Here is a 27,809-nt window from a genome sequence, read left to right on the forward strand (position 1 = left end):
TTTAAGAAAAAAAAAATAATCTAATATGAAATATTTCATAAACTAGAACAAAAGATTATTTTATGAAGACAGCATAACAAAAACCTAACAAAGCGATAGCAGAAAAATAAAGTTATAAGCCATTCTTTCTCATGAGCAACCCTAAGTAAAATAATACTTATCCTAATTCAATGATATTTAAAATGATAACATACAATGGCTAACTTGAGTTTATCACAGGAATAAAAAAATTGGGTTAACATTTGAAAACAGATCAGAGTAATTCATCACATTACATAAATAATGAAAAAAATCATAATCTCGAATTATGCAGAAAAAGGAATTTTATAAAATTTAACAAGAATTTATCTCAAAAAATACATTTTTTACCAAAATAGGGATAAAAAATAAATTTTTATTTGATAGTGAGTTTCTACAAAGAAACAGATATACAGCAAACTTTAAAATTAGTGATATGCTACTTATTAATTAATTAATGATGAACTGTTTAGAAATGACACGACATGATAGGAATTTATACTAACACCATTTTTATTAAACAGTATGCGGAAAGTCCTAGATGTTGAAATAAGACAAGAAACATAAATTAAATATGTAATGATTGGAAATGAAAAAGCCAAATTGTATTAATCTAGAGGGTAAAAAATTAAAGATACTGGCATTTCATTTGAAATACTAGAGTCAACTGAATGTCTTTTAATCAAGACACAATATGATAAAATAGAGTCCTTCCATCCTGTAACAGTTGTCAAAGATTGCATTGCTCCAGAGATAAGAGCAAAGCTTAAGACAAGGTTAGCAAGAATTATTGAAGGTAACTGCTTTATTTCTTCCAGAAAATAAATTCACGTCATAAATGTGTTCTTATCAACTTGTATATGTAGACTATATTTATATCTAGGTGTAAAATGCACAAGAAGTATAAAAAGCATGCTGAAAATTACCAATCTGCTACAAAGTGTGTCCTCATTGCATTTTCTTCTTTTGCATATTTGTGCATCTTTTCATATATTCCTGTCTTGGTTGGTAGGTTGCAAATTTCGCAGGATATCAAAGAGGAGGGGGTAAAAGTCCTGTGTTTATATAAATCAACTTAAGTAATTGAATAATAGGAACATACATTATACATGAGCAGGTATTTTATGTTTTCAAATATGTAGGAGAAATATTTTCATTAATTTTTCCCAAAGGATCATTATATTTTATAAATTTATATTGATTTTTACTTGGTATCAAATCTCTGCCACTCCGTGATTACCCAAACTTTTATTTGCTCATTTATTCATTTCTGACATGAACTAATTAAATCTGGAATAATTAATGAGACTCCGTAGTTCATTTTACTGTAAATAATGCATCATCAGCAATTATTAATTCACTTTTTTAGGACTTAGAGTTTTTGTGATCTAAACTTTCTTTTCTTCTTTTTCTTTAATTTTCATTGAGCTCTGTCTTGTTTTAGCAATTAGTATTGTTTATTTATGGATACATAAATTAATTGAAAAAATCTATTTCATTAAGAATGTATTTAATTTAAATATTTCCCTTTATGTTTAATAGATATTCATCCAAATTTGTAGTACAATTTTTTAATCAGTGTGTACTACTAATAATTATTATGAAAGCTTTATTCACATAGAAAAAAATAATGCTTAAGGTCTTATGATCACAAGAAGTGCAAACATCTACATTTAAATTTATACACATATTTATTGCAGAGATGCATAAAAAAGTGGTAAATAAGAGACATACAGTGATAAAATATATTGGGTTAAATTCTGTGAGAAAATAAGGAAGGGAAATACAAGATTAAGGAGAAAATAAAACAATATAAAAGTGTGACTTTTGAAAGAGCACTTTTATTCTTTTTGTTTATTTTTTACTGACTATATATATTTATGGGGTACAGAATTGAATATCAATACATGTGTACAATATGCGGTGATCAAATCAAGATAATTAGTATACTGATGTTTATAAAATGTAATCAATCTTTGTGACCCTTAACTAGTTTCTTGCCAACCCCCCTCCCATTCCCCCTTTCCTACCTCTAATAACCACATTTCTGTTCTATCTTTTTTTTTTGAAAGCTTAATGTATTATTATGATTCTTTCTTTCTCTCTTTCTTTCTTTCTTTCTCTCTCTCTCTCTGTTCCCACTTATGAGTGAGGACATGCAGTATTTTTCTTTCTGTGCCTTCCTTATTTCCCACAACATAATTTTCTGTGAGTCCATCCATGTTGCTGCAAATGGCAGAATTTCATTCTTGTTTTATGGTAGAGTAGTATTGCATTGAGTATATAAACCTCATTTTCCTTATCTAGTAATCTGTCAGTGGACATTTAGGTTGATTCCAACTCCTGGCTATTGTAAATAGAGCTGCAATAAACATGGGAGTGCAGGTATTCTTCTGACATGATGGTTTCCATTCTTTTGGGTGTATACCCAGCAGTGGGATTGCTGGGTCATATGGCAGTTCTATCTGTAGTTGTTTGAGGAACCTCCATACTGTTTTCCATAATGGTTGCACTAATTTACAGTCCCCCAAACAGTGTAGGAGAGTTCCCTTTCTCCACATTCTCAGTCTATTAGATAATCACCAGTCTAACTTGGGTAAGATGACATCTCAGTGTGGTTTTGATTTGCATTTCCTTGATGCTTAGTGATTTGGACATATTGTTATGTGTCTGTTAGCCATTTGTATATCTTCATATGAGAAATGAATGGTTGTAGGTGTCTAATTGTTATGGTATTAATAGTCCACTGTATACATTTAAAAGTCATGTGGCACCTTTATTTTAAAATGTTGGCATTTCAAGACATCAACCCATATAACACGTGTAAGGACATTATTTAAACATAAGAGAAAAATGTTTTAGATCAACTTAAAATGTACAAAGGTCTACCTACCTACCTATCTATCTATCTATCTATCTATCTTATACATTTTACATTTCTTTTAATAGTATATCATAGCAAAACCTTCATGACCGCTGGACTAAATCACTTATCCAGTCCCTTTAAAATTGAGACTCTTGGTTTTGCACTAAACATATTTTGCTCAATTTCAATGTCAAGTTTACCTGGGAGAAAGGAATGAGGGAGAAATCAGTGGAAGCCCAAACGGCAAACACCCAGGCACCAGGGAAACCTTCCCTAAAGCTTCTGGGCAAAACCCCAGGAACAAAAGACATCTAACCCTGAACCAGAGAATTCTAGGCAGATTACCTTTGCTTTTCTTTTCAAAATTGTCTGTTTTAATTAACAAATAAAATTTCCATTTATTGATGGTATACATGATGTTTCAAAATATATACAGATATGAAATGGCAAAATCAAGCTAATTAACCTATGCATTACCTCGCACATTTTTGGGGGGGTGCAAGAACACTTGAAATCTAATTTCTTAGCAATTTTCAAATATAGAATACATTGTTATTAAATATAGTTGCCATATTGTACAATAGATCTCTTGAACTAATTCCTTCTGTCTAGTGGAAATTTTGTGTCCTGTGAACATGTCCAATATTCCTCAGCCACTGGTAACTGCCATCCTACTCCCTGCTTTATGAGTTTGACTATTTACGATTCCACAAAATAGTGATGTCATGCATTATTTTCTTTCTGTGCTTGGCTCATTTCACTTAGCATAATGTTCTCGAGGTTCATCCATATTGTCACAAATGCTCTTCCTCTTTAAGGCTGAATAGCATTCCATGGTGTATATACATGCAGCACACATCCTTTATCCATCCATCCTGTGACAGACACCTAGGTTGATTCCATGATTTGGTTATTGTAAATAATGCTGCAATGAACATGAGTAGTAGGTTTCTTATATGACCTCTACCAGGTGATGGCAGGTTGCAGAGGATAGTGAAGCTGGGGCTGAATTTGGACTGGGCTTAGTCTGTTGGAATCCACTCAAGTTTGGCAGCTGCACAATTCCCAGTTGACACTTCTCATCGTCATCCATTTTTTTCAGTTTTCTGAACTCATTTTTCCTTCCCCTGGAGGTTAATGCTCTCATCCTGCTCTGCTTACCTCTAGCAATGTCATCACCCTCTCAACCTCTCAGATTCTTCCATCTCTGAGTGAACACTGAAAGGAGTGCAGTCACTCCACCTCTTCTCATCCCAGCTCTCCAGAAGCCCAGCCTCAGTATCTCACTGAAACAAAACAGCCAAGCACAACTCCCTTGTAAGCCCAGACGTCTTTGAAAGTGCAGAATAACTATGAAGTGGCAAGACATATCTGCCTATGGGTGTAGTATAACTTGCTTATATACTTAGGACTTCCTTGTCACAAGAGGAATAATTTCCTCTCAGACTTTCTCAAGATTAGATGATTCCTACTTCATAGGATGCTGGAAACAGAGCAGCATCCATCATATCCTTTTCTCCCAGAATATGTAAGTGACTAGGGGAGGTTGATGTTTTAATGACATTCTTGTCAATAGGTACTTTTTACTTGTTTGTAGTGTCACAATTCTCTCAGATATCTCTCTGCATCTAAAAATTGGCAAAAATGCCTCTCACTCTCCAAATTCAGCTCATGCCGAGCTTCCCTCCTGAGAAGACCACCCTGATTCTACCCTCAGTAGTACTTCCACGTACTTAGCATTTACAACCATTACTGTAATTATTTTATCATATTTCAGAATTCTGTATTCTTTTTCATATTCTTTATCCTTTATCTCTGTCTGCAATAGAATAGTTAAAGAAAGAACCCACTCCCAAACGATATGTGCAATCAATATATTCGAAGAACACAGAGCTAGTCCATCTACTATGCTCAATATTTAATCTAACTATCTATTTCAAATTTTGAGGCTAAACAAAGAAGGAGTTTGGGACTAATCATGGAAGCCTAGGCAAGTGCCTAGGCTTATATATCAGGTACGGTACTTTCCATAGGGTTTTCAATTTAATCCTCATAACAAACCTATAAAAAGGTATTATAAAGACCGTTTGATAGATTATGCAATTGAAGTTCAAGAGTTCCTTACATCCGATAACAAAATTATTGTGTAGTATATCCAGGATTTAATGCAACCCTTGTCATGATGCCACAAGAGTAATGTTGGATTCATTCATTACTTTGGAGAGGAAATAAAGTAATTTTAAAAAGTTCAGACGTGCTAAGTTTCCAAACAGGATAAGTGACATCAGTTAAGAGGATGCATGTCTCCACTTGATTTGGCTTCCAGAAAGTCTTTAATTCATTTTAAGTAAAATTATCTTACTTATTAGCAATGAAAAGGACTGAAAAATTATAAATAAAATACTTTTTTCAGTAGTGCCTTTTGTTTTAAATAATAAAGTCTTTATTTTTTTTATTTTTTTTATTTTTTTAATTTTATTTTGTCGATATACATTGTAGCTGATTAATGCTCCCCATCACCAAAACCTCCCTCCCTTCTCCCTCCCCCGCTCCCCCCAACAATGTCCTTTCTTTTTGTTTGTTGTATCAACTTCAAATAATTGTGGTTGTTATATCTTCTTCCCCCCCCCCCCGGTTTGTGTGTGTGTGTGTGTATGTGTGTGTGAATTTATATATTAATTTTTAGCTCCCTCCAATAAGTGAGAACATGTGGTATTTCTCTTTCTGTGCCTGACTTGTTTCACTTAATATAATTCTCTCAAGGTCCATCCATGTTGTTGCAAATGGCAGTATTTCATTCGTTTTTATAGCTGAGTAGTATTCCATTGTGTAGATGTACCACATTTTCCGTATCCACTCATCTGATGATGGGCATTTGGGCTGGTTCCAACTCTTGGCTATTGTAAAGAGTGCTGCGATGAACATTGGGGAACAGGTATACCTTCGACTTGATGATTTCCATTCCTCTGGGTATATTCCCAACAGTGGGATGGCTGGGTCGTATGGTAGATCTATTTGCAATTGTTTAAGGAACCTCCATACCATTTTCCATAGAGGCTGCACCATTTTGCAGTCCCACCAACAATGTATGAGAGTTCCTTTTTCTCTGCAGCCTCGCCAGCATTTATCGTTCATAGTCTTTTGGATTTTAGCCATCCTAACAGGGGTTAGATGGTATCTCAATGTGGTTTTGATTTGCATTTCCCAGATGCTGAGTGATGTTGAGCATTTTTTCATATGTCTGTTGGCCATTTGGATATCTTCCTTAGAGAAATGCCTACTTAGCTCTTTTGCCCATTTTTTAATTGGGTTGCTTGTTTTCTTCTTGTAAAGTTGTTTGAGTTCCTTATATATTCTGGATATTAATCCTTTGTCAGATGTATATTTTGCAAATATTTTCTCCCACTCTGTTGGTTGTCTTTTAACTCTTTTAATTGTTTCTTTTGCTGTGCAGAAGCTTTTTAGTTTGATATAATCCCATTTGTTTATTTTTCCTTTGGTTGCCCGTGCTTTTGGGGTCGTATTCATGAAGTCTGTGCCCAGTCCTATTTCCTTTAAAATGATGTTAAACTATTTCATTCTAAAATTTTCAATGTTCTCGTCTACCCCAAGATTTCCAGTTCTTTGTACAGAGCCACTACTCATAATTTAGTACATTCACTCTTTCACCATTCTTAAACTGCAGACACCCCAAACACATTGTGGAAACTTTTTTTAAAAAAGATCTCACAGACCATAGCTACAGAGTAAGGATTTTATTTCAGGATTTTACAAAATCCAGTTTAGGTTTTAACCAATTCTGACTAATTTAAGTGTCTTGATTTTCTAAGTAGTGACCATTCATCCAATTATACCTCAAGTTGTAACAGTACTAATAAAGTTATTCCCATAGTCATAGAGATATTATCTAAAGACATGCTTTAAACACCGTGGGGTGGGGATACATTAATTCATCATCATGCTTCTTTCTGTAGGAACTATGTGGGCAGTGAAGGTGAAAAAGCAACACCTCTATTGTTGCCTGATTCTTCAGGTAAATTGCTACCTGAAACATTCCACTCCCAGTTTGTTTTCTTGTTGAAATAATTTAGATTCACAGTCTTTTGTTTAGCCTATATCATAGCACTTAGATTATTGCAATGTAATTCATCCACTTATATGTCTGCCTTTTCTATTAGAAAGAGAAATCCTGAGAAAAAAGATAGGATTTCTGATTCATCTTAATGTTCTAATATATTGAATGATGATAGGTGTATAAGTGAGTCCCATTAAATGTTACATGAATAAATGTAGGAGCTCAGGTTTTTCTGTCTTACAAACTCCATTTATCCTCCCTCCTCCTCATATTCCTTCTGAAAAAGAAGTGTTTTAACTTAATATCCCTTTGAATTTAAGCTATAAGAGACAACACCTACTGGCAAGTAGAAAGTTTCTCTCATAGAGGATCTATATTGGCCAACCTAAGGAAAAAAAATAGCTCCTACTTCTTCCACGGAGAATTGTGTGTTCACACATGCAATGGAGAGTTCTAAGGGAATGGGAAACAGGAAGGGTATCTCAAAATCCTTGACCTCTCAGCACCCAGGCAGAATGCGACAGAGGAAGGGGTGAGCAGCAGGAGGCCTGGACAAAGACGCAGAAAAAGGAAGAAGATTTGCTAGAGGGAGAAAGTCCACCTGAGACTGGCTCCAATGGAGCAAAAAGGTGATGCTACTGGAAAATTAAACACTTTGTTTTCTCTCTGGACTGTGTGTGTAAGTTAGCTGGCATTCTGTTCATGGACTGTGTCTGCTTGCCTTTCTGGACACTTTGGGGCATAATTGTGGGACCACAGAATGAAACGAATATGGTCCAGGAATGCACATATTTTCTATCAGGCTTCTAAAGTAATTTGTTTTTTACTCTCCCTCCAAATGCAAATAATGCATTCCTTTTGTGTTACAGCATTCTCAAGTATGAGGCACATGAAGAAGTTATTTTATATCAGTTGTATTGTTAATACAGACAAAATAGAAACCATTCGAAAAGACAAAGAGGCAAGGGATAAAAAGATGTCCTACCAGAGTGATGAGATTGATTTTTATCGAGCACTGATTCTCTAAATTAGAATCTGTTGAACAAATTAATATACAATAAGTTCCAGTACGTAAAATTGACAGTACATAAAATTACAATTTTCAAAATATGTATATAAAACCACGTTATCTTTCTGTGTAAATATACAGTGGGCCGGGTTCTGTTTAACATACTAACTTTGCTACAAAGAAAATAGAACAGGATCATACCTATGAGGAAGGGAAATGTAGCATATATACTGCATCATCCAAAAGATAAATAATGAACATAGATCATTTTTTGATCTGGGAAAAAATAAAACAACAAACATAATTGTCGCCAAAGTATTGGAAAAGTGGTAATTGAACAAAAAATACTTCTTAAATTTATCATTCAGACAGGGAGATTAACAAAATGTTTTGTTCCTCTTTCTGCTTTTGCTCTTAAGAGTCATAATGAGATAGGAGGTTTTCATTTTCCATGCGCTCAAGTCACAGGACACACCTGTGGGATTTAAGTCACTCCTCAAGGTCTCAGGCTCCTCCTCTAGGCCTTCCCCTAGAGGAAAGTTACTGTTGCTTGTTAGACCTATTTTTGGCACCAAAAAGGCAAAACTGAGACCACAAGAGGCTGGCTTATGCAAATCCAGTGGCTGGGCATGCTCAGTAGAGAAAGTTCATATAACGCTAGTAGCTAAGCATGCTCAGTAAAGTGGAATTTATCCTTTAAATGACCTTCCCCCAGAAGTGATGCTAAAGAGCGCAGAATATTCTTGAATATGTTCAGTAAGTGTGATAAGATTTGGTCAATAAACATGCTTCAAAAAGATACCAACTGAGCATGTGCAAGATGATGTTCCATAGTAGGAAACCACTCCCTTAATTGAATATTCACTAGATAGCATGAATATGTATTAGAGAATGAAACTATATGGTAGGAGGCAGGGTTGTGGCTCACTTTCCTGGGGCCAACTCACACTTAACTGGCTGAGGTGTGTGTTTTACCTTTGTGTTAAACTTAATTTTAGCAGATAGCTGCTCACTCTCTTGAACCAGCCTGCACTCTATACTAAATTTTAAATGTGTATTTCTTATTTTGTATTAAACTGGGTATGGGCCCTGCTCAGCTTCTGGCAGTGGGCTGCATTTTCTCTGTGAATTCTGTACTTCTTATCTGTTACATTAAACCTGTTTTCATCTTCTGTTGTGACTCTGCTCTTGAATTTTTTCCTGTGGCAGAGTCAAGAACCTAGTAAGAGGATGGAATGGGTTGAGGCCAGCCAGTGGTTCTCCCCAGACACTCTCCTCTAACATCAGAAAAGCCGCATGATTGAGATGGGGCTATGGAAGAAGACTGACACCTTGGGCAAAAGTAGTTCTCCTACTCAAAAGAAACTGAGAAAGAGCACAGTCCTCTTCAAGGCGGACCCTACACACTTTCCTTAAAACATAGAGGGACTTTTAGCAAGTGTTGCTCTAACTAGTTTGGCTATAAAGCACCCCATAGTAATGGTACTGTTTGTGGAAATGAACCATGAAGACTTCCATCTACAAGAACAAATTTATGACCAGAAAAGATGACTTTTAAAAATTCATTTAGTTAATAAATATCTATTGCAAACTAATGTGTGCCAGACACTCTAGGACACCTTGGGGATCCTGCAGAAAAAGAAAAAAAAAAAAATTCCTGTCCTTTGTGACTTACATCCTAATGGACTAATGGGTTGGCATGTGTCAAAACACACTATTGTAAAGAGATTACAAATAATACTTCTAAAATATACATTATAGTGTTTTCCACTAACATTATTTGCTCTGTATTAAATTTATTTCTATGTATTTTATGTATTATGTGAATATTCTAAATGCATCTTAGCAAGGGAAAATATTTTTAGAAATAAGTTATAGTGGTAAAATCTAAAAGTTACATTGGGGAAATTCCTTCTATTGATTGTTTTTCTTTTCTGTAAATTAGAAAGCAATCATCATTACTGGATTTGAGAAATTGAAAACTTTAATGAGAGCTACTGGGTTAGAAAAACTATTGAGAGTCATCTGGGGTTTTACTAAGAAAGTCAGTGATTGGTGCTGGCCGGTTAGCCCAGCTGGCTAGAGCATAGTCCAGTAACACCAAGGACAATGGTTTGGTTTCCCTTACCAGGAAGCTGCCAGAAAGTAAAACAGTGATCAGAAATGGTTACATGTTTGGAAGTGAAGTCTGAACTTCCTATAGGAAGGAACTCACAGCTATGGTGTTTCCTGGAGGCAACTGGAAAAAGTCTTCAAAATCTAAGTAAGCAGCAGAGATATGGCTTGGCAAGAACACTGAGACCAGGAGGCTATATTTGTTGTGTGTAGCCCAAATCAAATGTTTAGAGACACAATGGAAATGGGATTATAATATGAAATTCCGGAATAGAGAAAACAGAAGCAAGAGGGAGGGTCAAGACTAAACTAACTGTAGGAAAAGCTTTTTTGTCTAGTTTTGAGAATTGAACTGCCTAGGAAGATAGCCACTTGCCACATGTGGCTCCTGAGCACTTGGAATGTGGCTAGTTCAAACAGAGATGTTTGGAAAGTATAAAACACACGCTGGATTTCCCAGATACAGTAAAAAGAATGAAAAATATAGCATTAATAAGTTTACATTGTTAATGTGTTAAATGATATTTCGGATATGTTAGGTATATAATTTTACTTTGTTCTTTTAATATACTACCAGGAATTTCAACATATATGTCTTTACTGGAATATATCTCTACTGAACAGCAAAGGTTTAGAGATTGGATTCCCAACCTTCTTGAATATGTACCCTTATAGGTAAATGCAATTTAAACATGTCTTCAACATTTAGTTTTAAATAACATTTGTCAAACTCTATATAAAGATGGTGTATGTTATAAAATGTATGTTCTAAAAAACAGAAATTTTAGAAAGGCATAATAAAAATACAGATAAAAATTCTAATGCTTTATTCTGTATCTCCAATATGTCATGTAAGGCACCCTTTTTGAAGCTAAAAGTTGTATTTACAGCTTGATTTAGGAGCCAACTAGACAATTTTATATGGATGATTCCACCAGGCTTAAAGGAACAGATAGAGGGAATCCAAGAAAAATGTTTATTTGTAAGTACATTTTAAATCATATTTAAAATTTTTTGGTGGATTCAAATAGAATGTTATATTGAACATATTTAGTACTTACATATAAATACTAAATTAGCATAAATACCAAATTAGTATAAAATATGATATTTGCTGTCATTGAACGAGTCTATAGGAAATCAAAGTGGTGACATGAACAGAATCATAATTCTGTGATTAATATCCCACCTGTTGGCTGATTTCTCTAATTGTGGAGAATAAGAAAAATGGAAAAAGATGAAAAAAGAATTAAAGAGGATATGCTACATAAACTCTAACTTATTAAACAGAAATAAATGCTCAATTATTTTGATTACATAGTAATGTATTCTAAGAACACATATTATTTAGCCCACAAAAATTAGAATTATGGATTCTTAAAGTTGCCAGGAAAATTAATGATCATTCTTTCCACCCTTTTACTTTAAACGTGGGAGAGTAGAAATGTAGGGATTCTGACAGCACATGGTGGAGAGAAGAGAGGGCTCAGACTAACCCTTGTGGCTGTCTCCTCTGCCCTGGCCCTTTTCTGAATTCAGAGCTATAACACCCTTTGCAGAGACAGTTTTTTTCTTGAGCTTTGCTTTGATTTCTCTATTTTCCATTTCTCCTCATGAGCAATAGTTTTATACCTCAAATATATATTCTTTCAAATTTTTTGATAACCTAAAATCAAATGTATTATGCCTGAAAAATGTTAATTTCCAAACTGGGTTGGGTCTGAGTTAATAAGGTTTTACTGAATATCACAGCAAGGGAAATGATTCTCAGTTCAGCAAGCCCATTCTCCATGTACTTCACGCCTTTACTTTTTACTGTGATTAAATGAAACATTAGGAATTCCCCAAATAACCCCGATATGTTTTTATGATAAAGTATGCCATTTTTTCAAACATTTATCTTATTCTTTGTAACAGTAATGATGTGGGCAACACTTAGTATCCTACTGCACTTTCTCTGTTGCTATTCTGAATAGAGCGGAGGAGATGTTCATAGATTATAAATCATTTTTAAAGTGCACATGTGCAAGCATCAACTTTCCTGTGTATTAAAAAGTAACAGCTTTTTTGAGTATAAGGATTTTTTTTTTTTTTTTTTTTTGGCTGTTGGCTGGTAGGGAGATCCAAACCCACGACCTAGGTGTTATAAAGCTGTGCTCTAACCAACTGTGCTAACCGGCCAGCCCTAATATAAAAACTTTAAATAAAAAAGAAACAAACTAGTTAATGATTATGGTTTATACTGCCTTTAGGCAAAATTTTATAAGCTTACCTTTGTTAAGAAAAAATACTAAAATTATAAAATTAAGAAATTACTAAATTACTTTTAAGTTTTTTGTATTTGATCAAATCAATTATAATCACTTCTATGCACTAATTAGAATTAGTAAAGAATATCGAGTGTTAACTTGTTAGCATACAATTTTTCTGATCAAACTTTTTACCAGAATAACATGCTATCACAACCTTCAGATTATATTTTTGTATAGGTCATAACCCAAAAGAGGCTCAACTTGGTAATATACTTTTAGAATTTTCAAGCATCAAAAATGTTTTTAAATTTTGTGATAGTTAGATAATTCTTCCTTGAACCACGTAGTTTATATACGTGCATGTATATATTTGCATCTTTAATTTAAAAATTTGCTTCAGCATTTCTGTGAATTTGCTATTTAAACTTTAATATATCTTGTTCTGTGTCTACATTTGTATTAAGTAATTTTCACAGTGTTTAACAATCAGTAGATTTTGACAAAGTTACTGATCTAATGAACAGGAGAAATATTGATAACGTGAGATTGAGTGGTATTATTTTTATAAGTAAGACCTTTCTTTAACACATATTTTTTCTGTTATAAAACTGTGTTTTTAAAAATAACTTCTGGACTGCTGGGATTCCAATAGAGCAGTTCTTCTCAGAGTCGTCCTCACATCAGAGTAGGTCCTGGAACTACTCATTAATGATCAGCCGAGGGACAAATGCAGGAATCGAGAGTTTACATGTAGAAGACTGAGCATAATGACAGTGCCTCTGCATCCAAACTCCTTTCGAACACAGTGGAGCCCGGAACAGGTTTTGTCAGACTTGTGTGGGCTGCATATGTGCTACTAAAGCGCAATAAGACCATGTATTGCGATCTGCAATAGATGGGAAAAAATATTCAGAAAAGGATATCTCCTTTAATAGATAATTCCTGTGAGTCTATGTACACATATTCCAGAGTTGTGTGCCCAACATTATATTAAACAGAAATAAATGCTCAATTATCACCATGTGTGTCTACGGAGCGTCTGAAGTGTGGCTAGTAAGAATTCTGATCTGTTATGAGTGTAAATTACACATCACGTTCTGAGGACTTCGTGTAAAAAAAGTAAAACATCGCATTAGTAATTTACATTAAATTCATGCTGAAATAATTCTTTTGACATTTGGGGTTAAATAAAATATATTACTAACATTAGTTTTATCTGATCCAGTTTATCTTTTTTAATGTGGCCACCAGAAAATTTTAAATAGAATATGTGGCTTGCATTTCATTTCCACCGGACAGTGCTGCTTTGGAGTATCTTGAGTGAGCATGTACATCATGACATCTAAGCTTAGTGGTAAATGATAGTTTAAAAATTACTCTAATTCAGGATACTATTTGACTCTGAGCCTTCTTGCAATTCAAAATGTTGCCATAATGCAGTGAAGCAGTTTAATTACTTGAAAGTTGAGTGTGTGGGGTTTGGGAGGATTATTTTTAATTTGGTAAAAGATTTTAGCTATAGCCCAAGGCTACTTATAGCAATTCATTTATCAAATTTCTGAAGATAAAAAAAGGAAAAATAAAATTAAAGAAAACAGACTTTCCAGAAACTGGACAGCAATTAATTATTAAAAATTCTCTTTTTTAAAGTTAGAAAGAAGAAATGAAAGTGGAGAAAGAAAACAATCAAAAAGTGTTCCTAGACAGTAAGTGTTCCTAGAGTCAAATAAAAGTGGAGAAACAAAGCAAAACCAAACAAAAAGACAATAAGTTTTCCTAGTCATGATTTAATCTAATCACTGCACTGCACTGTGTAGGTTACAAGATATTCCTGATTGAAATACAGACTTCTATTTATTATTGTGTGGAAGTTTTGATAATTGTCCAATATTTTATGTATGTGTCCAGAAAATGTTCTCAAGCCTTAGTCCCAGCAACATTGTAATTGGTTGTATTCTCAGAGCCCTGCCAATTGGGAAATTGGTCCATTTCCCTTTGTTTTTACTGCTGTGAAGTTGCTAGACATGTTTATGGTCTATCTTGAGCAATGTTCTGGGGAAGCAGGCCTTGACTTTTTATAATTCTAAACTCATACTAGATTTAACTAGTTATTCTTCAATTGTGTTTCTCTTACTCCAAATTCTCAAGTTAAAACAAACAAACAGAAAAAAAAAGAGTCTTTGTATATAGCACTATCTCTACAACATTTGCTGAACAACTCATTGCCTGCAGTGGCTTTTCCATACTTTGTCCAGACACAAACTGCCCTGACTTAAAAAGCCGCTTCCGCTCTACCATATGGTCAAGGCATCCTCATGTAAATATGCACAAGAGAGATGGTTGTCATGATGTCTGCAGTAGAAGGATGTGGGATGCGGGATGAAAGGCTCTTGTGTGTTTAGGAGCATAGGGAACATCCTACCTAATCATTAAGAATACAACAGTTTCAAAATGTGGGTAAAGCTTTTGGTCTTACACTGAAATGCGAGAGTTAAGAAACCATTCTTTCTGATAGAGTAATCACCTGTAGGAAAGCTGCATAGGCTGCACCAGTTAGGAGTTGCGTAGCCTAAGGCCACCCCACTAACTGCTTCGTGCCTCTCTTTTCTCCTAAGTAAAAATAGACTTAATAATGCCTATCTTTCAGGATTCTGGTAATTAAATCTTGTGTAATCAATAAACCATTGCTATCACTATTAAGGTAATAAATAATTGTTGATATATTTTCAAGTTACAAAAGAACACTGGACCTCAGGAGAGGGACTATCACAAAGTAGGAAAGCTTAACTGTGCCACAGGTAAACTTTACTTCTCTTTCATTTCTGCTCTTTTTATGTGGCTAAACTTCCGTTTCTGCAGTCTCTAAAATTTCCTAGTTCATAAACCTCTGATTTCTAAGAGAAGCAATGAAACATCAGATTAAGATGTTTAACAGTCAGAGTAAAGTTGACTATTTAAATATCTAGATTTTTTGTCCCTTCAAATTAACAATATTAACTAGCCATTTCTTCAAGCCTACAACAGTTATCTGAGATTGCAATTTTGTTGACTTTAGAGAGTTGGAAAATTTTTTTTTAAATAAAATTTAATGAAGAGTAGCTAAAATGGCTTTCCCTGGGAGAAACCATGTGATCTTTAGCACCCACCAGCTATTATGAATTGTTTTATGCTGGGATGTGAGACTTCAGCAACCTGCTTCTACTGTGAAGCATGAATTCAAAGATGAAAACCCATAGGCCAATAAATGTTGAGGTAAAATAATAATACAATGAGAAACCCAGGAGAAATTTCTCAGCCAAAAGGAAAGCCATTCAAGGAATGTGGTGAAATCATAATGAGACCAGTTAATGGCTTGGCAGGAACATGCCTCACTAAGTAGCATCCTGGAAGCAGCCTTAGGATGTGGTGAAAACAAGAGGAAGGGGTTTGTTTCATGCAGGAAGGATGTGGAGAGATGTCCACATGCTGACTCTTGAAAGCATGTATCTACAAATACTTTTTAAATGCTTTTTTTTTTTTTTCCAATCTGGCTAAAGAACAAAAATGTTTAAAATAACCATATTTTAGATAATAGGTTAGTTGTGTTTGCGAATATTACAATTCCATCACAGCTGGAGATGTTTAGGGGCCAATTCATCTGTTTTATTAACTCCGGGCAGATGATAAACACACCCCTTTATTCAGTCATCCATTGATTCATTCAAGTGTTTTTAAAAAATTGCACACAACAGGTTTATTACTAGCAATAAAATAGTGGAGAAAAAATATCATTGTTATCGCAGAACTTATAGACCCCAAGGTAAATTCTCATTCCCTTCTGTAAGGAAAAACAAAAGAAGTAAAAAGAAAAAAGAAGTTCAACAGCCCTTTGGAAATCAATTCTGGATACATTTATATATTGTTTTAGTTAATTCTACATCTTTTTTTTGTTTTTTTAAAAAGAATAAACGAAGAAACACTAGATTTTAGAAATAAACTACACTTTAAAAGGCAAGAAACGTGCCATTTTCTGCTTGAGTTATGGGACTAGCTCTCTGACCGGTGTCAAAGGAATGTTTCCTCTTATTTCAGGAACACCAGTCTGTAATACAATCTTGTATCATTATAGTAGATTATTAACCACTGTACTATCTATCACCTTGCAGAAACTGTCCTGGATTGTTATCCAGCAATCTTTTCCAAGAGTAATGGCAGAAAATACCAAAAATTGTTCTTTCGTGGTTGACAATATAATATTCAGACAAGAAGAGAGAATAAAGGTCATTTAATGAAAATCTGTTAGCTACAAATGAATCTAGTAATAATTTTGATTCTCAAACAAATGAATATTTGGCTCATATTAGTTGACTTACTTTTACATAGACCAAATAAGTTAATGTTACTTAAACGTTATTAGATAAGAAATAATGTGGGCTTTGAGTGGAGTCATGGGAAAAAGGGTAGAAAGAATTTGACTAATATCATTAATAAGCTTAATCTCATGTAAACATTTGTATTCCATGAATAAAAACTACACATCATTTGAAACATACATGGAACATCCACAAAGCAAACACATGTACACCCACACCCACACACACAACAAATATCAACACAGTTCCAAACATATAACTCAAACCCACAATCACTGAACAAAATTCATTAAAATAGGAAATACATAACAAAAATGGGAAAAAAACTACAAATCTCAAAATTATGTAACATCTCTCTAACCCTTGTCTTAAAGGACAGATGTGAATTGGCATTATACACCATTAAAAAATAAATAACAATGAGAAATACTAAAAACAAATGCTTCCAGATATAACCAAAATATAACTAGGAAAAACTAACAGTGTAAAATATTTTCAATAAAAATCAAGAAAGAATAAAAAAAACAGTGAACTAAACTTTGACTCAAGAAGTTATATTCTTAAGTAATAAAAAATATTTTAAAAGGTAGAAATACTAATTTTTAAATTAAAAAGCAAAAGCTAAGAAAATAGTACATTTGGTAAGTACAATATCATTATATATTTTACAAATTCAAAGAAAGACAAAAAAAGACAATTAAATATTACAAATAAAAAGAATAAATACTTCCATATATAAATGTTTTCTTAAGTTATCACAAGTTTAGAAGTCATTTAAACCAGTTTTGAAAATTTTGTGGCAACAATTGATTTTCTAAAAAATAGACTAGATCTGTCCACATTTTTTTTTTTGAGGAAGTAAAAAAATCTGACCAAACTGATAAACTCTTGTGAAAGTTTTGTACTTCTATTTTATACACAGAGAAGCACACACATGCACAGCAGTTTACGCAATAAGTGTTTGTTTTGTTTTGTTTTGTTCGTATATGTGGAACCCAATGAGTTTTACTTGGCTTGTTCTACTTTGGCATCAAGAAAGAGGTAATACTCACATTACATGTCCTAGAAACAGATGCATATCTAACTAAATCATTTTATAAAGCTAACGTAGTACTGATTCTCTGTAGAAAAGGAAAATAACAAGCACAAATATAATTGTAAATTTAAGTAAAATTTCTTAATAAAGACTTGGCAAGTTGAAACCAGTGCATATTAAAAGAAGTCCTCTGGCTAGTTCTAATTTTTTAGGAGTCACAAGGATGTTTCACATTAGAGAACAAATTAATAAAAAACAATGTATTAGTAAATTACTGGGAAATATTATAATCTCAGTAAAGCAAAACTGGTAAAGTAAAATCAACCATACATGGTTATTATATATAATACCAGATCAAGAGGCAAAACTCAATACTCATAGCAAATAAGTAAGAGGAACCTTTCCTAATGTTAAAGAGTATCCATCTGAAGAAAAGATCATTAGTGATGAAATATTGGAAGCATTCTTTTTACGGAAGGCAGGGGATAATGATGTCTACTATCACTTTTATGATTCAACATCCTTTTGGAGGTCCTAGCCAGAATATTAAAAACAGCAGAAAAATAAGATCTAGATATTAAAAGCTATAACTGTTATGTTTTAAAATGTTGTAGATGTCTACTACAAATCCAAGAAAATCAGTAAGCAGAATATTAGAACCAGAGAAAGAGTTAAAATTAAGAAATATAAGTAGAAACATCACCAAAGTACCAAAATCAAAGCTTTTGTACATGCCACATACTATTTTACATAACAAGGTATTACTAAAACTAACACCCAAAATACAGCAAATTATCTCACCACTTCCTTGATCATTATACCTGAAAATGCTGCCTCACTGTTTTTTTTTGTTTGTTTTTGGTTTTTGTGTGTGTGTGTGTGTGTGTGTGTGTGTGTGTGTGTGTATTAACACGTGATTTTGGTAATGAACGAGTCCTGTGGGATTCCCCTTCACTGTCAGCCAAAGTGTGAAAGGCCAACCTAGTTGGGGAAATCTGTGACCTGCGTGGGTCTGAGTGTTCACGCTGTAGGATGGCCAATCATACCTGCTAAATAGAACTCAAAGCAAAACCATTTTATTTCAGAAGACATCAATTGGGAGACAGAGAGTAAAGTCTCAACTGCCTCCCCAGTCTACTGAGGGCTGGGGTTTAGATAGGTAAATGTATCTGGGAGACAGGCTGTACGGTCTTCAAGAGTAATGAACAGCTGCTTTTGATACAATCTTAGTGAATCACTAAGGGCTAGCTCTAAAGGGAAAACAAAGTTAGTTCTATAGCGTATACATGAGTGTGTGTGGAGGGGGGGTTCTATGTTTACAAATTCTCATCTGGGTTTGCAGTTCACACTTGATGTCTACGTGGAGTTGTTTTTATTTCCTATTCTTCCCTCTCCATAAGCTTTTCCATGATTCATCATTTTTACTTTTTTTCCTCAAACCGATCTTAGTACATACACAAAATATTAGGAGTTGTTGCCACCGACAAAATGCTGAAGTGAAGTAAACATTACTAAGGACATTGTTCATGATTTTACATCCATTCCCTTGCAGAGTTTGCCATGCTCTTCCCTCTGGTGTTTGCAAAGGTATTTCTCCAGTAGAAATTAATTTAATCGTGCTCTAGGAAAATCTGGCACATTGAGATGAGTTCACAGGTAGATCATCTTGAATGTGAGTATATATTTGTTTGTGCATGTATATGTGTTTGAGAGAGAGAGAAGCAAACAAGAGAACTGTGAGCTTAGCTGTCAGAGAAGTAAGCACGTTCCCCAAAGAGAAGACTGTTTAAAATCAGCTTCCATATTTCAACTCAGTTTCTATAAATCCTCTGTTTTATTTTCTAATACCATTGGGATGTACAATCTTTTCAGAGAAAGGCCATAAAATTCATAAATGCTTGATATTTTATTTTTTATTATTTCTATTTATTTTTTATTTACAAAACTTAACCATTTTTTTGCGATGAAGGCATTTTATGTCCTCTATTCTGGCCATTTGATAACATAAGTAAATTATTTTTAATTATAGATGCTTATCTAGACTGTAAACCCATATAACTTACTTTTCCTATCAAGTTTTTTTGTATCCATTGACCAACTTCTCACTGTCCCCCCCCCCCACTTTTCCAACTCTAGTAACCACAGTTCTGCTCTCTCCTTCTGAAAGTTCAACTTATTATTATTGTTGTCTGTCTGTGTGTCTGTCAGTCTCTTTCTTTCTCTCATTCACTCCTGTTTATGAGTGAGAAAACGTGGTATTTGTCTTGCTGTGCCTGGCTTATTTCCTTAACATAATTTTCTCTAAGCTCATCCATGTGGATGCTAATGGCAGAATTTCATTCTTTTTTATAATTGAGTAGTGTTCCATCATTTATATATACCACGTTTTCTTTATCCAATTGTCCATCGATGGACATTTAAGTTGGTTCCATATACTGGCTATTTTGAATAGAGCTGGAGTAAACATGAGGTGCAGGTATCCCTTCGACACAATAATTTCCATTCCTTCGGGTATATACCTGATAGTGGGATTGCTAGATTGTAGGTAGTTCTATCTGTAGGTCTCTGATAAACCTCCACACTGTTTTTTATAATGGCTGTACTAATTTGCAATCCCGCTGACAGTGTAGAACGGTTCCCTTTTCTCTTCATCTTTACTAGCACGTATTTTCTGTCTTTTTTATAATAGCCAATCTAACTGGGGTGTGATGATATCTCAATGTGGTTTTGATTTGCATTTCCCTGATGATTAGTGACATTGAACATTTTTTAAATATATATAGCTGTTGGCTATTTGCATGTCTTCTTTTGAGAATTGTCTTTTTAGCTCCTTTGCCCATTTTTTAATGGATTATTATTTTTTTTACTGTAAAGTTGTTTGAGTTCCTTTTATGTTCTGGATATTAATCCTGTCAGATGCACAGTTTGCAAATATTTTCTCCCATTCTGTAGGTTGTCTTTTTGCTCTTTTGATTGTTTCCTTTGCTGTGCCAGTGGCTTTTAGTTTGATATAGTCCCATTTGTTTTTTTTTTTTTTTTTTTCTTTTTTCTTTTGCTGCCTGTGCTTTTGGGGTCTTATTTATAAAGTCTTTGCCAAGCATTACATTCTGAGATATTTCCCCCTATTTTCTTCTAGCATTTTTTACAGTTTTAGGTCTTTTATTTAAGTCTTTAATCCATTTTTAATTGATGTTGGGATATAGCAAGAGGTATGGGTGTAGTTTCATTCTTCTACACATGGATATTCAGTTTTCCTGGCACCATTTTTTGAAAAGGCTGTCCTTTCTTCAATGTATGTTCTTTGTGCCTTTGTTAAAGATCAGTTGGCTGTAAATATGTGTATTAATTTCTGGGTTCTCTATTCTGTTCCATTGGTCCAAGTATCTGTTTTTATGTGAGTACTATGCTACTTTGGTTACCATAGCTTTGTAGTATGTTTTGAAGACAGGTATTATAATGCCTTAGGTTTTATTCATTTTTTTTTTTTTTTTTTTTTGCTCAGGATTTCTTTTGCTGTTTGGGGTATTTTCTTGCTCCATATGAATGGTAGGATTGTTTTTTCTATCTCTGTGAGGAACGTCATTGGTGTTTTGATGGGGATTGCATTGAATCTGTAGATCTCTTTGGGAAGCACAGATATTTTCACAATGTTAATTCTTTCATTCCATGAACATGGAATGTCTTTCCATCTTTTGGTGTCCTCTTTAATTTCTTTCATCAGATTTTATATTTCTCACAGTAGAGATTTTTCACCTCCTTCATCATATTTATTCCTCAGTATTTTATTATTTTGGTAGCTTCTCTAAATGGGCTTGTGTATTAGTCCATTTTTGGTTATAACAAAAATTGCTTATAACAAAATACCTGGAACTAGGTAATTTGTAAGAAAAAGAATTATTACTCACAGTTTTGGAGGCTGGGAAGTCCACAGTTCAGGGAACACATCTGGTGAAGTGACTCTATAGCAGTGCAGAGTGTCACATGGTGAGAATGTTGGAGAGGAGAGAGAGAGATACTCACTCTCATGTGCTCTCCTTTTAAACTCTTCAGAACCATGCTCCTGATCATCATTATTAACCCATTCACTAAGACATAGTCCTACAATCTAATCACCTCTTCAAGGCCCGACCTTTCAATTACCATAATAAGATTTCCTACCCTCAACATTTACAGAGGGAATTAAGTCTCTAATATTTGGATTTGGGGGTACACAATTCAATCATCCACAACAGCTTGCTTTCTTGATTTCTTTTTATGCTAGTTAATTTTTGGTGTATGGAACTGCTACTGATTTTTATATATCAATTTTGTAACCTGCAGCTTTATTGAATTTGTTTATCAGATCTAAGAGGTTTTTTTTGGTAGGGTCTTTAGGTTTTTCTATATACAGGATTATGTCATCTGCAAACAGCGAAAATTTAACTTCCTATTTTCCAATTTGGATGCCCTTTATTCTTTCTCTTGCCTAAATGCTCTGGCTAGAACTTTCAATACTATGTTAAATAGGAGTGGTAAGAGTGGGTATCCTTGTCCTGTTTCTGTTCTTAAAGGAAAAGCTGAAAACTATTCCCCATTCAGGATGATGTTAGTTGTGGGTTTGTCATACATGGCTTTTAGTGCATTAAGATTCTTTCCTTCTATACTTAATTCGTTGAGAGTCTCTATCATGAAGGGATGTTGAATTTTGTCAAATATTTTTTCTGTGTCTATTGAGATGATCATGCAGTTCCTGTACTTCACTTTGTTGATGTGGTGTATTGCATTATTGATTTGCATATGTTGAACCATACTTGTGTCCCTGGAATGAATCCCACTTGATTATGGCATATAATCTTCTTGATGTGCAGTTGTATTCTGTTTTCTATTATTTTGTTGAGATTTTTTGCATCTATATTCATCAAGGATATTGGCCTGTGGTTTTCATTTTTTGTCATGTCTTTGTCTCATTTTGGTTTCAAGGTGATGTTGGCCACAGGTAACTGAACTGCAGAAAGTGAAACTACATATTATGGGAGGACTACTGTACATTTCAAATTTCCAAATAAGAAACCTACAATTAAAGAAGTAGGACTACCTTCCTCGAGGTCATACAGCCTGCATGTGGCAGAGCCAGGACTCAGACCTTTCCACTCCCCCATGCTTTCTATACCTTAGCAGAAAAATAAGCTCCTGGATCACAAAATTCCCTTCCAAATCTTTCAAATTTCCTTTGCCCAGAGAATTTTTATGTTTTTACATCTTTATAATGTATATGTTTTGTAAATAAAGTACTCATTGCTCTAAGCTATTTATTCCAGATTAAAACTAAGCTATAATTCCCAGCCGTGAGATATATCTTAGAGGTAAATCAGTCAGGAAAGTCTAGGAAATATCAAGATATATAACAGACATTTTAGCATGGACCAGATGTTTAGAAGGACGGAGTTTCTTTGGAAGAAGTGAGGTGTATTTGGGGAGTTTGCTACAAAAGACAGAATACATTATGTGGAAGACACAGCTGTAGCTGACTGTGTTCTCTTACCCTACTGTATGTGTAAGGGAAGCAGTGGACTGCTGATAAACAACTGGAGCACACCAGTGAGAATTCCAAATGCAGGAGTTTTGGAACTCTAGGGAGGCTTGTTGCTGTGGTGGATTTTATAAGTATTAAGATCCCAGCCTCAAGGCTGAAGCGTGGGAGAAATGTTCTGCTTCCCAAAAGAAGTGGTTGCAAGGAATAGGTAGGGAGGAAGCTAGAAAGTCATAAAAGAATGGAAAAAATGAAGCACATTATGGTAGAAATGAACAAATAAAAGGAATAAGAGATAAGTAAACATTTTATTGAGTACCTACTATGTGTATGGCCTCATATTAGACCCTCTTCTGTGCATTACCTCTTTTGATATCTTGTCTAACTCTGTGGGATAATTAGGGGCAGGATTGACAGGATGGAAATTAGAAGAGAACTGAAAGGGCAGAAGAAGGAGTAGTGGCAATGGTAACCTTGGTTTTACAGTCCTGGGTATTTGACTTTGTGGGGAAAATAGGATAATTTATTCAGGCTCCCTCCACATTCTTTGTAAACAAGTTGTGTGTGGGTGGAATTAGTGCACATGTGCACCAATGTATCTTTCTAGTTTGTTGCTATTGTGTGTTCTTGAGTTTGGGAAGCAGGCTGGCCAACAGAGAGCTCTCATCTAAAAATAGAGTATGTTTACTCTGCTGGCAGCTGCTCAGTTTCAGTTTTTCTTTGAACTTTGCCAGTAGCAGTTGAGTTTCTGGGTTTCTCTTTGGACTGCCTAGGTATTAGACGTGTGTGTGCTGAATAAAGACTATTCTTTCTTCAACCAAGCCTCCGAGGACCTTTTTGCTGGTTATCTAGCTCATAGACCTGTGTGAAGGGGTCTGGTGACCAGCCTGGCATGTGAAGAGTCTGTGATCCAGTCTGTGAATGGGCTCGAGGGGTCTGTGAGCTCCAGACCCTAGCCCTACCTCGACAGACTTGTTCTATTTAAAAAATATTGTTCCGAAGGATAGGATGGTCTTTCTTATTTTTTTCCTACACTTGACACTTTGTCCTGGCTTATTTTCTGAGACTTCAGGAGAGACATAGGAGCCAAAGAATCTACTGTCCTCCTGACTGCGCCCTCCTTGTCACTCTGCCTGTGTCTTATAATGAAGAGCTCCTCCCCTTTTTTGTGCCAAAGCCTTTGCTTGCTGTCTGGATACCGATCCAGAATTCTCATGTTCTCAAGGACTCCTAGCTGTCATTTTCTTTTTTCCCCCTGCATTATTCACACCTCCCTGGAGCACTTTCAACAGCATACAGCTTCCTTTTGCAATTCCTGTAGACTGCAACTGATGCACTTTCCTGTCCCTGCACTAAACAATTCTGTCTTTGTGCTCAAGTGGGACAAGGCAAAAATACCTTCGCTATTTGCTCCTATAAATACTTACTTCCAGAAGACAAGACCATGAACCAACTAAATTCTTTCATCAAGACTGAAAATTTGCTAATGAAGACCTCTTTCAGACAACTGTCTCACTGCACCCGTCCAACTCTCTTATGTGATAAACTCTGTCAAATCACAGACACGTCTTAACTATTTGCGCCAGGAAACAGTTGCTTCTAGAAGACAAGACTATGAACCAACTAAAATCTTTCATCAATACTAAATGATGACCACCACTCCACTGAAACTGCTCTTGTCAAAGGCACCAATGGAATTATTGTTACCAAATTCAAATGACATGATTCTTGCTTCATTTTTTTTCACGATATTATCAGCATTTGGGACAGGAATGCACTTTCCATTTTACAATCCTCTGTTCTCTCAGCTGACATGGCACCGAGTTCTCTTTCTTCCCCCTCTTCCTCAATGCCTTTTCTTGGCTCTACTTTCTTTTCCTCTGCCTGCCTCTAAATGATGGCTTTCCTTGGGCTAAATGTTGGAACTCCTCAGATTTTGGTATTGGGCCTTCTTCCCTCTGCTTTTTCTAAGTGATCTGCATTTATAGCATTAGAAATAACATCATTTTCTTGATGACTACCAAAGACACATCTTCCCAGACGTTTTTGAGCTCTACACATGAATATAGTTTATTCTCATTATTCATGGATTCTGTATTTGCAAATTCAAATATTCATTCAAATTTATTTCTAATACTTGTAACAATTTTGTGCTCATTAGAAGACATGTGTAGAGTGGTGAAAAATTAGATATGTACTCAATGTGCACATTTTCTGCTCAGATCAAACATGGCAATGTTCTATCTTCTTGTAAACAAGTTTCCTTCATGTTGTCTATTTAGTGACATGTTTTTCAAATTTTTATGTTTTTTTGTTTGTGATTTCACTGTTTAAAATGTGTAGCACTAAAGAGCTTCCTAATGTTCCTAAGTGCAAGAAGGCCATGATGTGCTTTAAACAGATCTTTAAACAGAAACACACATACAACAATGTTATGTACTGATTAGTTGACGAAATTGTGACCAGAGGCTCACAGGAAGTTAATCTTGTATTACCCCTAGGAGCAATGGTTCAATATTGGCTGCTTCAATGCTCCTGGAAACTTGATAGAATGTATTACTGTGAATAACCAGAATAAAATGTATCTTCTTCACTTGGATGGCTTATAACCACCTCTGGGCTTTAATAAGTAAAATACCAAACTCTTTCTTGTCACCCACCATCCTACTGTCAGTCAGTGTAACATTATCCTCTTAGTTACTTAAGCCATGACTCTGCTACTCTTTTTTGATTTTTCAATGTTTTGTGCCTTCCACATTCAATCTGATATGGAATCCTCTTGGTTCTATCTCCCAAATTTATACGGAATATAATCATTCCTCACTAACATCGTGGCTACTACTGCTAAACCAAGCCCCCACATTCTTTCCTCTAGGCCAAAGCAATGCAGTTTCAACTGGATTAGATCCTTAAGCTTTTGAAGCAAATCACTTGACTCTCCTACTTAAATTCTTTCAATAATTTAAATAATTTCTCGTTGCCTTTGAATAAATTTCAAAGTCTTTACCATGGCTTATAAGCCTTGCATATTTTTGAGGCCAAGGCAATGCAATTCCACCTGAATTCGATTCTGAAGTTTTTGAAGCAAATCACTTGACTCTCCTACTTAAATGCTTTCAATAATTTTCCATTACCTTTTAATAAATTTCAGAGTCTTTACCGTGGTTTACTAGACTTGCATATGTTTGTCACTAACTACTTCTCCAAGTATACTTCATGCCACTTTCTTCCCATTTACCATATTCCAACCACAATTGTCTTTCATGTGTTCTGGGTGCTTCTCAGCAAACTTTCCACATGTAGACTGGTACTTTATTTCATTGTGCTCACACCACACCCTGGAGGTAGCTCGAGCATTGCTACTGTCAGCCTGCATTATAATTACCTTCTCTGTACCTGTGTCTCTCACTAGACTGAAAATTTATTATGGCCAAGATGCCAAATCTCCATGAATACTCAGCACCTTAGAGCCTGGCATATAATAGTCTCTCACTAAATATGGATTAAAGGATTCTTTCAAAACACATTGCACAAGTAGGGTAGAAATTTCAGAAGTGGATTAAATAACCCCTGCTTTTGAGGTAAAGGAACCGTAAGTAGAGCTGAAGATGAAATGAGATCTAAAGCTATATTCATGCCAAGACACTCTTCTTGTTTGTTGATCTTTCAAGCAGACTGTGTAACCCTTCTGTCCTACTCATAGGTAGCAAGACAGGTCTGCCAAAAAGTCTGACAGCATCAGCCCTTCACTCTCCAAGGAAATGTTAACAGAAGTGAGGAGCAACCAAAAGAAAGACATTCAGACTCTCCTTATTCTTGCCTACATCTCCTAGCAACCTCAGGTTTGACCAGAACTGTACTTGAGAGGGTTGTCTTTGACAGTGTGAGAAAGCGATAGATGTAAAGGACTGAAATGTAAGACAGCTCTTTAAAAATTGATATCCTTTGTATGATAAGGTCCCATTTGAAAAATATCTCTTCAGAGAGAGAACTTTAAGTTATTTTTTCAAACTCAGTGGCTAAGTCCCCTAAGTTACTGGAAAATGGTCAGGGACATTCTGCCTTGGTGTGATGGCTCATGTGAGGAATTATGTTCATGTTCTCAACCAGCACACATGATCTTCCCAGGTGTATGCTCACACTAGGCACAGTATTTACAAAGTCACTTCTTCCTCTTTCATTGAAGAAAATATCTTTAAGTGCAAGTGAGTAAAATAGCATGACGGAAATAACCTCTCACATTAAAAACAAACAAACAAACAAAAAAACCCCAGAACAACAAAAAACTTATTCCTAAACTTTAATACTTAAACAGTTTTTAGTTACAAGATATAGAAGCCCAGGCTGAGGCAGATTAACCTTGTCAGTCATGGAGAGTAAGCTTCCAGACCTCATCTGCACAAACTTTACTTAGCTCACTATTCCCATGGCCAAAAATCCAGTAAAATTTGCAGAAGTAAGATGCTCTGCCCCCAGAGGATTAAAACTGCTGTCACTTGTCTACTTCAGCTTCTCTCCATTTCCCTTTTCCTGTGTTCTGTGGTGCTGGAATGGTAAGAAAGGGCTGTTGAGGATGC

The sequence above is a fragment of the Cynocephalus volans genome, chromosome 1 (assembly GCF_027409185.1).
Source record: "Cynocephalus volans isolate mCynVol1 chromosome 1, mCynVol1.pri, whole genome shotgun sequence".
NCBI classification, from domain to species: domain Eukaryota; kingdom Metazoa; phylum Chordata; class Mammalia; order Dermoptera; family Cynocephalidae; genus Cynocephalus; species Cynocephalus volans.